This window comes from Apium graveolens, chromosome 5 (assembly GCF_009905375.1).
Source record: "Apium graveolens cultivar Ventura chromosome 5, ASM990537v1, whole genome shotgun sequence".
In the NCBI taxonomy this organism is placed as follows: Eukaryota; Viridiplantae; Streptophyta; class Magnoliopsida; order Apiales; family Apiaceae; genus Apium; species Apium graveolens.
Window position 1 is genome coordinate 86,638,704 of NC_133651.1, and position 12,426 is coordinate 86,651,129.

Sequence of the window (12,426 nt, forward strand, 5' to 3'; positions counted from 1 at the left end):
TTATTTAAGTTTGGAATATTCTGAGAATTTTAAAATTATTTTGGAAATTTCCGGGATTAATTTCACCCGCGCGTTGATTCATTTAATTGATAAAAGCGAGTATAAATTGTGTTTCAGAAATTATTTTAAAATTAAGAAATTTATGTTTTTATAAAATTCGGGATATTTGTAACATTTTGAGACTATTTTCGTGATTTTATGAATTTATTTTAAGAGCAGCTCAGTTCGTTAATTGTGAAATGCGGGTACTAGTTGCGTTTCAAAAATGCTTTAAAAATTATGAAAATTTTATTTTATTAGTTTCGGGATTTTTATAAAATTTTAAAATTATTTCGATAATTTTACGGAGTACTTTTATTCATACCTTGGCTCGTTAAAATACAAATTTCGAACCAAATTTGAATTTGCAATCGATGATAAGGCCACGTGTTTAATTTTTAATGCATACAATGCCGCGTATCCCTCATTCTCGTGCGTGTTTGTGCTGGATTGGTTACAGAAAAAAAAATATACAACAAAATCCTATCCTACCCCAATTCTTTTCCCCCACCCACGGCTCTCTCTCTCAATCTCTGTATTCCTCTATCTCGCTTTTGCCTCTCTCTCCCTTTTCTTTTCTATTTCTTTCTCCCTTTCTGGGCTACTCCTCTTCTCCCCTTCGTGTTTCCCTATTCTCTGAGTTGCCGCTGTTGTTTTCTCGGTGTTTCGCCGTGACTTCGTTGGTACCACCGTTGCCGCCTTGTTCTCGATTTCCAGATGTGTATTTATATGTATATATGATCTGTGTGTATGTGAAGTTTGTGTATGTGTGTGTAATTTGCGTGTGTAATCTGTGTTGTTGGGTAGCCGTGTTGTGCTTCCGATTGTACCTTTCCTTTTCCGGTTAATTTTTCCGGCTGAGGCACGTATTGTATGCGTGCTTTTTCTGGGTTCGAGATTTTATTAATTTTAATTACTTTGCTGTAGGAGATAATTGAATAATGTTCGTGATATAAATTATATTTTCGTGCGGGGAATAATCGTAATTAATCGGCAAAATTTATTCGAAAACCCGAATATTTCCGGGCACGAATAAATTTTGCCGCCGTCGGCGATGAGTTTCGGCGAGCCGACGGTGGACGGTGATGACGTTGTTCTGAGTCCTACGAATTAAAAATATAAAATATGAATAATAATAATTAGTTGATATAAGTCGGCGGTTGGAATTTGTGGAATTTTGGATTGTGTGATTGATTTGTTGTGATTGTGATTTGACGTCGAGTTGTACGACGGGTAGGCCAATAAACAGAGGAGGTGCTGCCCGAATTTTTGGAAATTAAATTTGAAAATGCGGGACATACCCTGTGATTATCGGGACTAGCAGTTAGACGTGTATAATTATAATTATAAATACTTTACAAAATGTTCTGGTGTGTTGTGATAAAACATTCTATAAATGGTTAACAACCCTACTTTACAAAATAACGAATATATGTATTTCCTGACAAATGTTATAAAACCGAGCTGTGAATGTATAAACCCTAATTGTTATGTGAGCTATAATAACACGTATATTTACGAGTCGGTTTTTGTTATCGTTGGGTAGAACTGTTGTGAGGATTTGTCAAGCGTAATTGGTTGTCTGACTTAGGGTAAATCGACTCTGTAGGTTCTAGTCGAAGGACTCAATAATTGAAGTCGAAGGATAACCTAGTGGATTGTCGACGAGCTCAGTAGGGTTTTAACTGAAGAACCTGCGTGTTAAAGTCGAATCCAAGGTGATCTAGTGGTTAGACGATAAAGTCTGAGCGTCCGAGTCGGCTTAGAGTCGATCAGTAATAGTTGTAAAGCTCTGCAAGGCAAATACCCCTGACCATTCTTTTATGGTTCAGTATATATGAATGAAATGTTGTTTTAATTTCGAACAGGAACATAAACGTTTTAAGTTACGTAGCCCCTGTGTTTGAAAATGTTGTAAATATGTGTTTTGGGGAAAAGTAACTTCTGAAAGTACCTATCTCTAAAATGTGATTAAAATGAAAGTAAGTTTTGAATAGTATGCTGTGATAAAATTGTTTTGAAAAGAGATAGGTAAAGTGGATTTGAAAACTGGATAAAATGAATCAGATATTGGATAAAGTTACGTAAGTGGCTAATTTGGTTGCGCGCATTACATAACCGATTAGTCCAGCATAGATAATCAGAGATCTAGCTAGTCTCTGCGGATCCGGTTATTTTGTGTGAAAGCCCGATCAGCTTTCCTAGACATTTTGTGTGATAGCCCGGCCAACTATCCTAGATAATTTGTGTGGAGGCCTGATCAGCCGTCCCTATATAACACCCAATACATATCTGATTGTGATTTAGTGGTTCCCGTAACGTAACAAATGATTTTGTGGTTCCAGTAATGGAACAAGTGATTGAGGTTCCAGTAACGGAACAAATGGTTTTGGGTCCGTGTAACGGGACAAATGGTTTTATGGTTCCTGTAATGGAACAGAAGGTTTGAAAATGAAAATAGCATGCTAACATTAACTCTGGTATTTATGCACAACACACGACTGTTGATTTTGTTTTACAGAGCATGCTAGTTTTGATATCCAGTTTATACTTGTTTTACATGTTTCTAACAAGTTATGAATTATGTTCCTATAACTGCTTTACTTTAAATCATTTTTACTTGTTATTCATCTAGTGGTACCGCTAAACAATTGATTGCTCACCCTTGCAGAATATTTTATATATGTATTGCAGATGTCTAGGGGATTCTTCCGTGATAGTCAGGGCAGAGTTCCAGTTTCTTTCGCGTCGGGCTCCTCTGAGGTAGTTGTGTTGGACCAAAGATGGTCTATTGAGTTGCTGTATTAAGTTAGTTGCATCACGATGGTTTGCTGTAAGTCAGTTTTATAATAGTTGTAACCTAAGTCATACTTAAACCTGGAAAAGGTCTTGGTAAAGTGGTCGTGGTTATATATATTATTAATGATTTAGATTATAATATGTTTATTATTATTATCGTTGGTGACGTCAACTCCTGACCCCGGGGTTGAGGCCGTCACAGTTAGTATCAGAGCTACAGGTTTGAGTTCCTGATTTAGGTTAAGAGTAGAGTTAAAAGAGTGCAAGAAGGTTCATGTGTAGATGTGAGTCAGCAACTCAATAAGAGAAGCGAGTCTATAAGTTTAGTCAAGGGTTTCGGAGACGTAACCCTGACGTCTATTGAGGATTGGCTGGAACTGCCCTAACCTAGAATACGTTTCCTTCGTATATGTATTTTTTGTAATGTCCGATAGAGATTTCTAGTTTCCTTCTCGAGAATTCGAGTCTGATTGAGAGAATTCAGCTTCTGAGCAGACCTTTGATGTGTCAGCTAAGAGTCACCAACGTTATTTCTAAATATTACATTTTCTATGTCAAGGAATGTTATTGGACCGATTGTGTGACCTTGGTGAGTTTGGATAGTATGATAACAGTCAGTGGCTGCTATGACGGCCAAGTTTTATAGTGAATGTGGATCAGAATGGGAGGTGGTATCTTTGAACCCTTATACTTCTTTCTTGAAACGTATTTTGTTTCCAGAGTCATTGTTTCTTATCCTATAAGTTGCTTACTTTTCATGTGAGAAAGTTGAGAACTCGGAGTAAGCCACTTAGGGTTCTGTTGGTTCAGTTATAAATCAGATTTTCTCCCTCCTTATTTATAAATCACTATTTAAACATTGTTTCTTTTCTTAGAGATTCTATCGGTTGATTGGGGCAAACAATGCATATGAGTTGACCATTTGTCTGTGTGACAAAAGGGTCTGGTGGGACGCCACCGAAGTATGTGTTTTGAGCTATGCGGTACTAAGAATGGCCATCTTATATACTTGTATGGTTGCTCTCAGTCATACCTATGTCTTCTTCTCTTGTCCTCCTTGTATTATTAATTCTTTGACTTTGAAATTTCATTTGAAGTCCCGAGGCAATGAATTGTCCGTAGTTTTTGTAATTAGACAGTCCTGGTTATTGAAAGTAAACAAGAGTTGACTGTCTGGAGGAATAGAAGTTTTACATCGGGTTGTAGCTTTAGAAAACTTAATCCCGTGGAAGATGGATCAATTGTAAGAGATAAGAAGTCGCCTTGGGAAGGATGGTTGATTGAAACTCGGACTAGTGTGTTAGCCAAGTCTGTGATTCTTAAGATTAACTTGAGTTACCAGTTTACCCTTTTTGGGTGGTGCCTAGTATAGCCCGTTTAGCTTTGAAGTATATGAAATCTGTTAATGTTGTATTTTAATGGTGCTAGAAGGTTGCTCGGTTGTTGTTGTATTGAGAGGGCATACCATAATGTTTAGTACCTTTATATTCCAGTTTTCTGCGCTGTTGTTGATTCTGCGACTGTTACCGTTGCTAGTGTTTCTAATCTAGATATCTTTTATAAATGGATCCTAAGAATAAAGACATGGGTATATTGATTGGGCAACATTTTTCTGACACAGGTGCACCGTTTGAACGGTGACACTTTTGTTATATAATCTCGTTATGTTTTTAAATAAATTCCCTGCTATATTTTAGGAAAATGTCACCCAAGAAAGCTACCCAGTCTAAAGAAAATAGAAGTAGTTTGGCGGAGGGTCCAGTTATAAATGAAATTCTAGACTTGTTGCGCCAGCAACAGCAACAACAGTTGTAGTTAATCCAACAGATTCAACAACAACAACATCAACAAGGAGAGCTAAACCAAACTACCAGTTTTAAATCCTTTTAGTCTGTTAAGCCCCCAGAGTTCAAGGGCGAAGTGGATCCTGTTGTTGCCAGAAATTGGCTGAAGGAAACAGAGAAGGCATTTACCCTCACGCAAGTAAGTGATGATCTTAAGACCGATTATACGAGTTACTTTATTAAGAATGAAGTAAATTATTGATGGGAATCCACTCGAGAATTGGAAGGAGAAGGCCCTGTTTCTTGGACAAGATTTATAGAATTATTCTTGGAAAAGTATTTTCCCGTTGGTTTAAGGAATCAGTTGGAAGTCGATTTTCTAGAACTGAAACAAGGTGAAAGAAGTGTGTTGGAGTATGAGGCCAAGTTTACAGAATTGGCCCGATTAGTTCCTGAGTATGTAAATACGGAGATTCAGAAAGCAAGGAGATTTCAGCAAGGGTCGAAGCCTGAGATTCGTAGAGGAGTTGTGGCATTGCAACTCAAGACATACTCCTCTATGGTTCAGGCCATCCTGGTAATGGAAAGTGACCAGAAGTTGGTTGTTAAGGAAGAAAGTGATAGGAAAAGGAAGTTGGAAGGTGTTATGGTCAGGGCTGACCAAGGAGAATCCAGTCAAGGATTTGAGAATCGGTTTGGCCGAAACAGGAGTAAGGGATTCCGGAGATAGAGTTTATTTCAGGTTAGGTCTAGTGTTACTTCAGTTGCTTCCACTCCAGCCCAGTCAGTCAAGTCAGCAGTGGATTGTAAGTCCTGTGATAGGAGACACAGTGGTTCGTGCAAAAAGAATGTGCAATATTTCAAGTGTGGACATAAGGGTCATTATGCATCGGAATGTAATTCAGAAAATCCAGGAGTTACGTGTTACAATTTTGGAAAAGTTGGGCATATTGCAAGGAGTTGTAGAACGGTTACTCAAGATACTACATCCCAAGGGCCAACATCCAGCACAGCTAGAGGCAGAACTTTAAAAAGGACCAAGAGATCGAGCGTTTAGAATTTGGACGTAGTTGCATCTGATTTGACACCCTTTGTAATAACCCCAATTTTTGGAAAATTTTTGAAACCCTTATGAATAGTGTTTTTGCTGAATGAGAAAACTTTTCATGCCACACTATGTAGGGGTTCTGTTATGGATATTCTGAGATTTTATTAGTACTCTACATGGTATATAAGTGTATGTAAAGATCGTCAGAATCCAATTCCGAACACTTTGATTTTTCTCGGAAATCCACTAGATACGGAAAGAATTGAGTATAAGGTAACAGGATAAAAAGGATTTAAATTAAAGGATTATAAGAGAGGATCATAAAAGGAATATAATATATTGAGAAAGGTTAAGGGAACCTAAGTAATAAGATCCCGGGTATGATCCCTCAAACGATAAATGAAAGCGAAAGTTAAGCGAACTGTATAACAGTTCAGCGGTCATTAGGCAAACAATTAGGAAGTTAATCAAAGAGATTAGAGGGGATGATGTCACCCAACCAATGAGAAGAGGACAAAGAGGGGAGGATGACATCATGAGCATGACATAAGCATGACATAGGGAGGAAGGAGGTGTGGTTGAATTAGAACCACACAAAGTTCAAGGCTAAAAAGGTAATTAACCAAAACAAAAACAAAACTACATCGACCAAGCCAAAACAAATCATTTTCATCAAAACAAAAATTCTATTTCTCATCACCAAGAACATTGCTCTCGGCTTTTTACATTTTCAAAGGGAAAAATTTTCAAAATCCAAGATTCAAGCTTCCTAAATTGGTAAGATAATTCCCTAGTATTCCTTATGCATAGTTATGGCTATATTATGAGTTTAAGCCACCAATTCATTCTCTATCTTCTCCAAGAAATCAATGAAGAAGACAATGAATAGTGATTTCAAGGTTTTTAACTTGATTTTTCTTGTTTTTCCTTTAAGATCCAAGCATCCCTAAGACTCCTCAAGGCTTCCTAAGGCTTCCTAGCTACTCACACCACTTTAAGGAAGGTATATCATCTCCAAACCCTAGCTTTACTTTGTATATTAGGATGATTTTGGTTGTTATGATATTAGAGTAGCTTAATGATGGTTGGTTTAGAGTTGGGTTGGAATGGTGGTGAATGAATTGTTGAAATCTTATGATTTGGTTAAAGAATGTAGTATAGTTTAAATTCAAGTTTTAGGATTAAGTAAATTGATTATAATGAGTTGATTTGGGGCTGATGTAGTGTGTTATGGATGGGATTTGGTTGTAATAATGGATTGGGGTTGAATTGTGGTGGATTTGGAATGGTATAAAATTGGGAAATCGCGTAAACATAGCCGTCGTAATGTCCGATTTACTTTAGCCTGCTTTTGTTCATAACATTAGGACCCGATAACCCCCTGCTAGATTTTGACCATTGCAATGTTTAGATAGTTCATGTTACGAGCTTCGTTTTGATATGTGGTTCGTTTGATTCCGATGTACGGTTTAGGAGAAACGGCCGTTTTAAGTAACGACGTTTCGCGAACGAACCATTACCCCTCGCTTTACTTTGAAACATAGGTTAAAGACCTTAAAAGGTTAATTAATGTATGAAACAATTATGTTAAGTGTGTTAGGCAGTTGGTAAGACACTCACGAAGGAATCGCCTTAAAACTCGTAATGGTTAAATTATTAAAAATGGTGGAACCGAGGGTACTCGAGTGACTTGAGAGAATCAGTAAGCGCAAAACGAGCGTTAGAGTCTGAGTTGGTTAGAGTATAGATTTACAAGTGACTTTGGTTTAATTCCAACTTACTTGTTGTTTATAGGTTACCAAACTCGTCCCGAGCCATTCGTAACCCCCAGTCGCTCATGCAAGTTTTCTATCCGTTATACTATTGTTGTGATGTATACACTTGTATATGCATTATCTTGTGATAGATGCATGTTGGTTAATTAGCAAATTTTGCGATATATTGAAGCATGCTGATATGGTATATATATGCATGCCTGTTTCGTATTCTTGCCATATATATTTGTTGGTTCAGTTGATAATACCTATACTAGAAAATAGCGGTAATTTGCATATATCCTTAGTATAGGGACCTAAAGGTGAAAACATTTTCTAAAACCGGGAGTCGAGGATCCCGAGTTAATTTTATATATATATATTTATATATATATGGTTATAGTTTTCAAAACTATTAATCGAATAAGGTTTATTCGATAACTTTATATTATTTAATGAATATTATTTCGAATATTCATTCGAGGGCTTATGACTCAGCTTATTTATTTATTGAATATTATTTTGAATATTCATTCGAGGGCTTATGACTCAGCTTATTTATTTATTGAATATTATTTCGAATATTCATTCGAGGGCTTATGACTCAGCTTATTTTATTTATTGAATATTATTTGAATATTCATTTGAGGATCTATGACTCCGATTATTTGCTGAGATATATTCTTTATTTTTATTAAAGAATAAGGTGTCGATAATCAAACTCACTTTTGATTATTCAAATAAAGATAGTACTTTCGTATAGGTATATCTTTGGTTATTTAATATTAATTTCAAGTATAAGTTTAAAACTTCTACTTCAATTATTTTATAAAGATTATTCTTTATGGGAATATTATTTAAATAATAATATTCAGATATTTTCTAATATATTGGGACTGATTTATTTTGTTAAATCAGCTTTACTCCAAACATTCTTAAAAATGTTTTGCGAGTCTTCAAAATGATTTTTAAAAGTTAGAGCGGATCCCAAAACTCATTTTTATATTTAAGATCCTCCTTTCGAAGGGGATTTAAATACTCGCTCAAAACCTGAGGGATCCGGCTCTGTGGTGTGTTTTATATTCGCAACAAGGTTGCTGTCTTGATAAAAGAGTTTTTGATTACTTACCCAATACTCGGGAAGTAAAATTCTTGGAACAAGTTAATCCATTAACAGGCATCGCGTGGGAAATATCGGTGAGTTCTCCTTTCCAACTAGATACGACTTCTTGGTGGAGCCGTATCAACAAGTTTCTACTTGGGGAACGAGATTTACGTTTCAGAGTCATGGATTTCATCTGAACTAGGAGTGGCGTAAGTGGTCGAGTAGCGCCGGCCCAGCCTTATTATATTGGCCCAAATGGCCTGGAAGTTCCGCTAAGGCGGTCCATTCCTTAGGAGTTCAGTGTTCGGTTGACAAGTAAATCCGACAGGTTCTCCTCTACATGTAGAAAATGGTGGGGTTGCACTACTACGACTGATCATCGTAAGTGGTCTTCCTGGCACGACAAACTCCCGTAATGAGTTCATCATCCAATTGGATATTTCTGCAACACTACCCAGAGCACTTCGATAGAAAGGCTACGGTTGGGCGATTATTGAGTGTTGGCAGGGTCAAGTTTTCAAAATGATGTTTGCATCAAATGAAGTATATCATAACTTCATTTCCTTCAAAATATTTCAAAGATTGAATCTATTCAAGTCTTATCTTGTAGTCTCATCAGTGTGATGAACTTTTGAAACTAATTATAACTTGAACGGTGGTAGTTCAAGTAGTATTCGGAAAAGATATAAGTATATTGGAGTATCTTGTAACTTCATCTTTTAAACTTATACCTAGTAAATGATTATCTTATGCATATCAAAGACTTTCTGAAAAACGTTGAGACAAGGTTAGATATATGAGATCACCTTGCAACGATATTTATTTTTATACAGTTATAAACTGGAACTCTGTGTATATTATGCATGGAAGAGGACTTCCAAGATTTTAAAAAGTATATATGTATGTATACTGAATATTTTGCGACTTCATCGCATTAAGATATCAAACTTGGTTCATTTCTTTTGACCAAGACTTTCATGAGTACTATGAGAAGGCTCATATATTGTTAATCATTATACATATTATTTTGGTGGGCTTGCTGCTCACCCTTGCTTTCTTCTTTCATCACACAACAACAGATAGAAAAGATGAACAGTACCAAGCTCCCGATTCGCAAGCGATTAGGAAACGTTCCGCAGTTTCCTATAGGCGTTGATGTCATTGTAGCTGAGGTAGGAACTACCAATAGGCTAGGCTTTCAACTTTTGATGTACCAGACTTATGTATCTTTATGAATTGTAATAATGGCAAAGAAATGTAAATTTATTCAGAAACCCGTTTAAGGTGTATTGGCATATAATTGTGGAATAAAACGACTTGTGATTATTTTTGGATATTCATCTCTGAGACTATAACTTGTGGTGTGTGTGTTTATTGTGGGGTCACAGTACAGAGTAGTTGATTATTTATTAAGATTGAGTGTTATTAAGGGAAATGGAACTCGTGACAACCCGGATCCCCGACCCCGGATTTGGGGGTGTTACAGAAGTGGTATCAGAGCTAAGCGTTATAAACCTCAGAGATGATGTGACGTAAAGATAATAAGTTCACTAAGATAATAAGAACTCTTGCCAAGTTCATAGTCGGGCTACCTAATGTAGTACTGACAGTTAAAACCCTTACGGGAACCCTTATAAATATCGTGATAGTAACATAGTTCGTTCTCGTATAGGGCAGCGGGGCACCGAACCTTGAGGTTCAGGAGCATCAGTATGAGGATGTTTTATTACAAGTTGGAGATCAAATTGTGAATCCGATGGAGTACCCTAATGAGGGACCGGATGAGATTCATATTAAGAATGTTGCGGTTGAGGATGTTATTCCGGAAAGGATTGTGGCTGAGGAGGATCTCATGGAGGATCCTGATGAGAATGAAGAGAGGACCGTTGAGGAATTGATGACCGTAGTCAGGGCGACTACCAGAGCAAGAATGGCCGCGAGGGTGGCACTAGAAGATGAAGAGTTACCAAGGGCACAAAGGTTAATGAGGGCAGAAGGAGTGGGGCCTTCCACGACCCCAATTATACCAGTATCAGACCCTCTTCCAGAGGTTCCTGTAGACATCCATGAGGTTCCACCAATTCCTGTTCCCTCCCCTGTACAGAGCCCATCACCTACTGAGGAAATGCCACCTTTATCTCCTGCACCATTGTCACCTGATACCGTGTTTGGTTATCCATTTGGATCTCCTGGGTCTGCGCCACCTGCACCCCATGGACTGCTAGATGCTACCACTCAGGCTTCTCTTATCGCCAATTATCACATGACTTTGGGTGGCCTGTCCGAGGCCCGTAATGTTAGGAGTGATCTGTTGGATCGACTTACTGCACCAAGGATTGAGGGCGGGGTACTTCCGGCAGGATTAGCTCATAGCATGGAAAGGATTGAGGCTACCACCCGTGTTACAGCTAGAGGCCATCTTGAGGGTCAGATTGATCCAGCTCTACTTGCAACTATCTTAGACCTCATCACCTCTGTGATGGAGCAGGTTAGGGATGTCGTGCGTGCCCACATTTCTTGATCCATGGTAGTGTGCAGAGCCAGAGCAATCAGACAAGGGTTTCATGTAGCACCGCTTTTGGAGGATTAGCCTAAGTTATGAATGATTAGTTTTAATGACTAGATGATTATCTATGGTAGTACTTTTGGGATAGAAGCAATCAGATCACATGATATAATTCTCTTTAATGTGTTCAGTTGTTGTACCCTCGAACAAATGGTTATGTATATATTCGTTAATTTCAGTTCAGATCAGTTTGTTTGTGATAAGATCACATTGTTAATTGCTCTAGTAACATTTAAGAGAGTGTCATGAAGTTTATCGAACTTGAGAATTCATAATTTGCAATCGTGCAAGGGCTGAACGAGGGAAAGACTTAAGCAAAGTAAGTAAGACAAATATCCAGAGATTCTCAAAATATTTTTTTTCCCAAGTAATATGCCCCCACAAGGAATAAGATTAGGGGAAAACCTTGAATGTGATAATCAGGGAGGTCACAATTAAGATATAAGGAACCAGAATATAATAAAGTGGAAAATGAGGATTTTAAATTTAAAGATGACCCCAATTATGGGGAGTAGGAAGAAATATTTAGACTGAGAAAACATAAGTCGAGCGAGATAGGGAGACCCGAGACGGTACTCCTATACGGAAATTCATGGACCTGTCTAAACAGAACTTATACTTTATTCCCAACCACCACCTTGAGGGAAACAATGTAGTGGGAAATTCTTTCAGGACCTTTAAGTCACTAAGCTCTCAGAGTTCCAAGGGACGAGCTGACCCAGCCGAGGCAAGAGCCTGGATAAAGGAAATAGAGGAATCATTTGAGATTCTGAATGATTGACGAATCACAAAAGACTGTTTTTGTCACTTACCCTCCTAAGAGAGAGATCACCCGCTGGTGAAAGGCCAAGGAAGGCACGGAGCAAGAGATTATAATAAACTGATTTAAGTTCAGTCAATTGTTTTCAGGAAAGTACTTCCCAAGGTTATGGAGATAATGTAAAAGCTTTGAAGCTAGAACAAAAGCGGATAAGTATGATGAATTATGAATCTAAGTTGTAAAAGTTGTCAAGATTCGTTCTGAGGACACGAATCCAGAATGACGGGATGTTTGAAATCAATGCTTATGTTGTGTTGGTTCATGAAATAATGATAAGAGAAAGGAAAATAAAAAGAAATTGAAGTGGAAAGGAATATAAAGGCAATAGAGTTTGAGGAATGATAAGGGAGTTGGGTATAAGGAAACCCTAATGACTCGTAGCAATAGAAAAGTGTGTAATCGTCAGGATAAGGGTGATTCACCATGAGTTAAAATTGATGGTTGAAGGCATAAGAGATACATATATTTTATCCCCTGTAAGTTGGGAGGATTCGAGGAAACCTTGAGATAG

The 12,426-nt window shown here is 37.5% G+C and overlaps 1 long non-coding RNA gene across 2 annotated transcripts in view; it reads left to right on the forward strand.

The window, feature by feature from the left end:
- Positions 1 to 467: 467 nt before the first annotated feature.
- The window catches only part of LOC141724233 (uncharacterized), a 37,025-nt gene continuing 25,066 nt past the window's right edge, over positions 468 to 12,426 (forward strand). Inside the window, exons 1-2 of one of the 2 annotated variants that reach the window (XR_012576561.1) lie at positions 468 to 722; positions 1,649 to 1,900. This is a non-coding gene — a long non-coding RNA (uncharacterized LOC141724233). Of the gene's footprint in view, positions 723 to 1,648; positions 1,901 to 12,426 lie in introns of those variants that run through there. The other variant, XR_012576562.1, reaches the window with a different exon arrangement.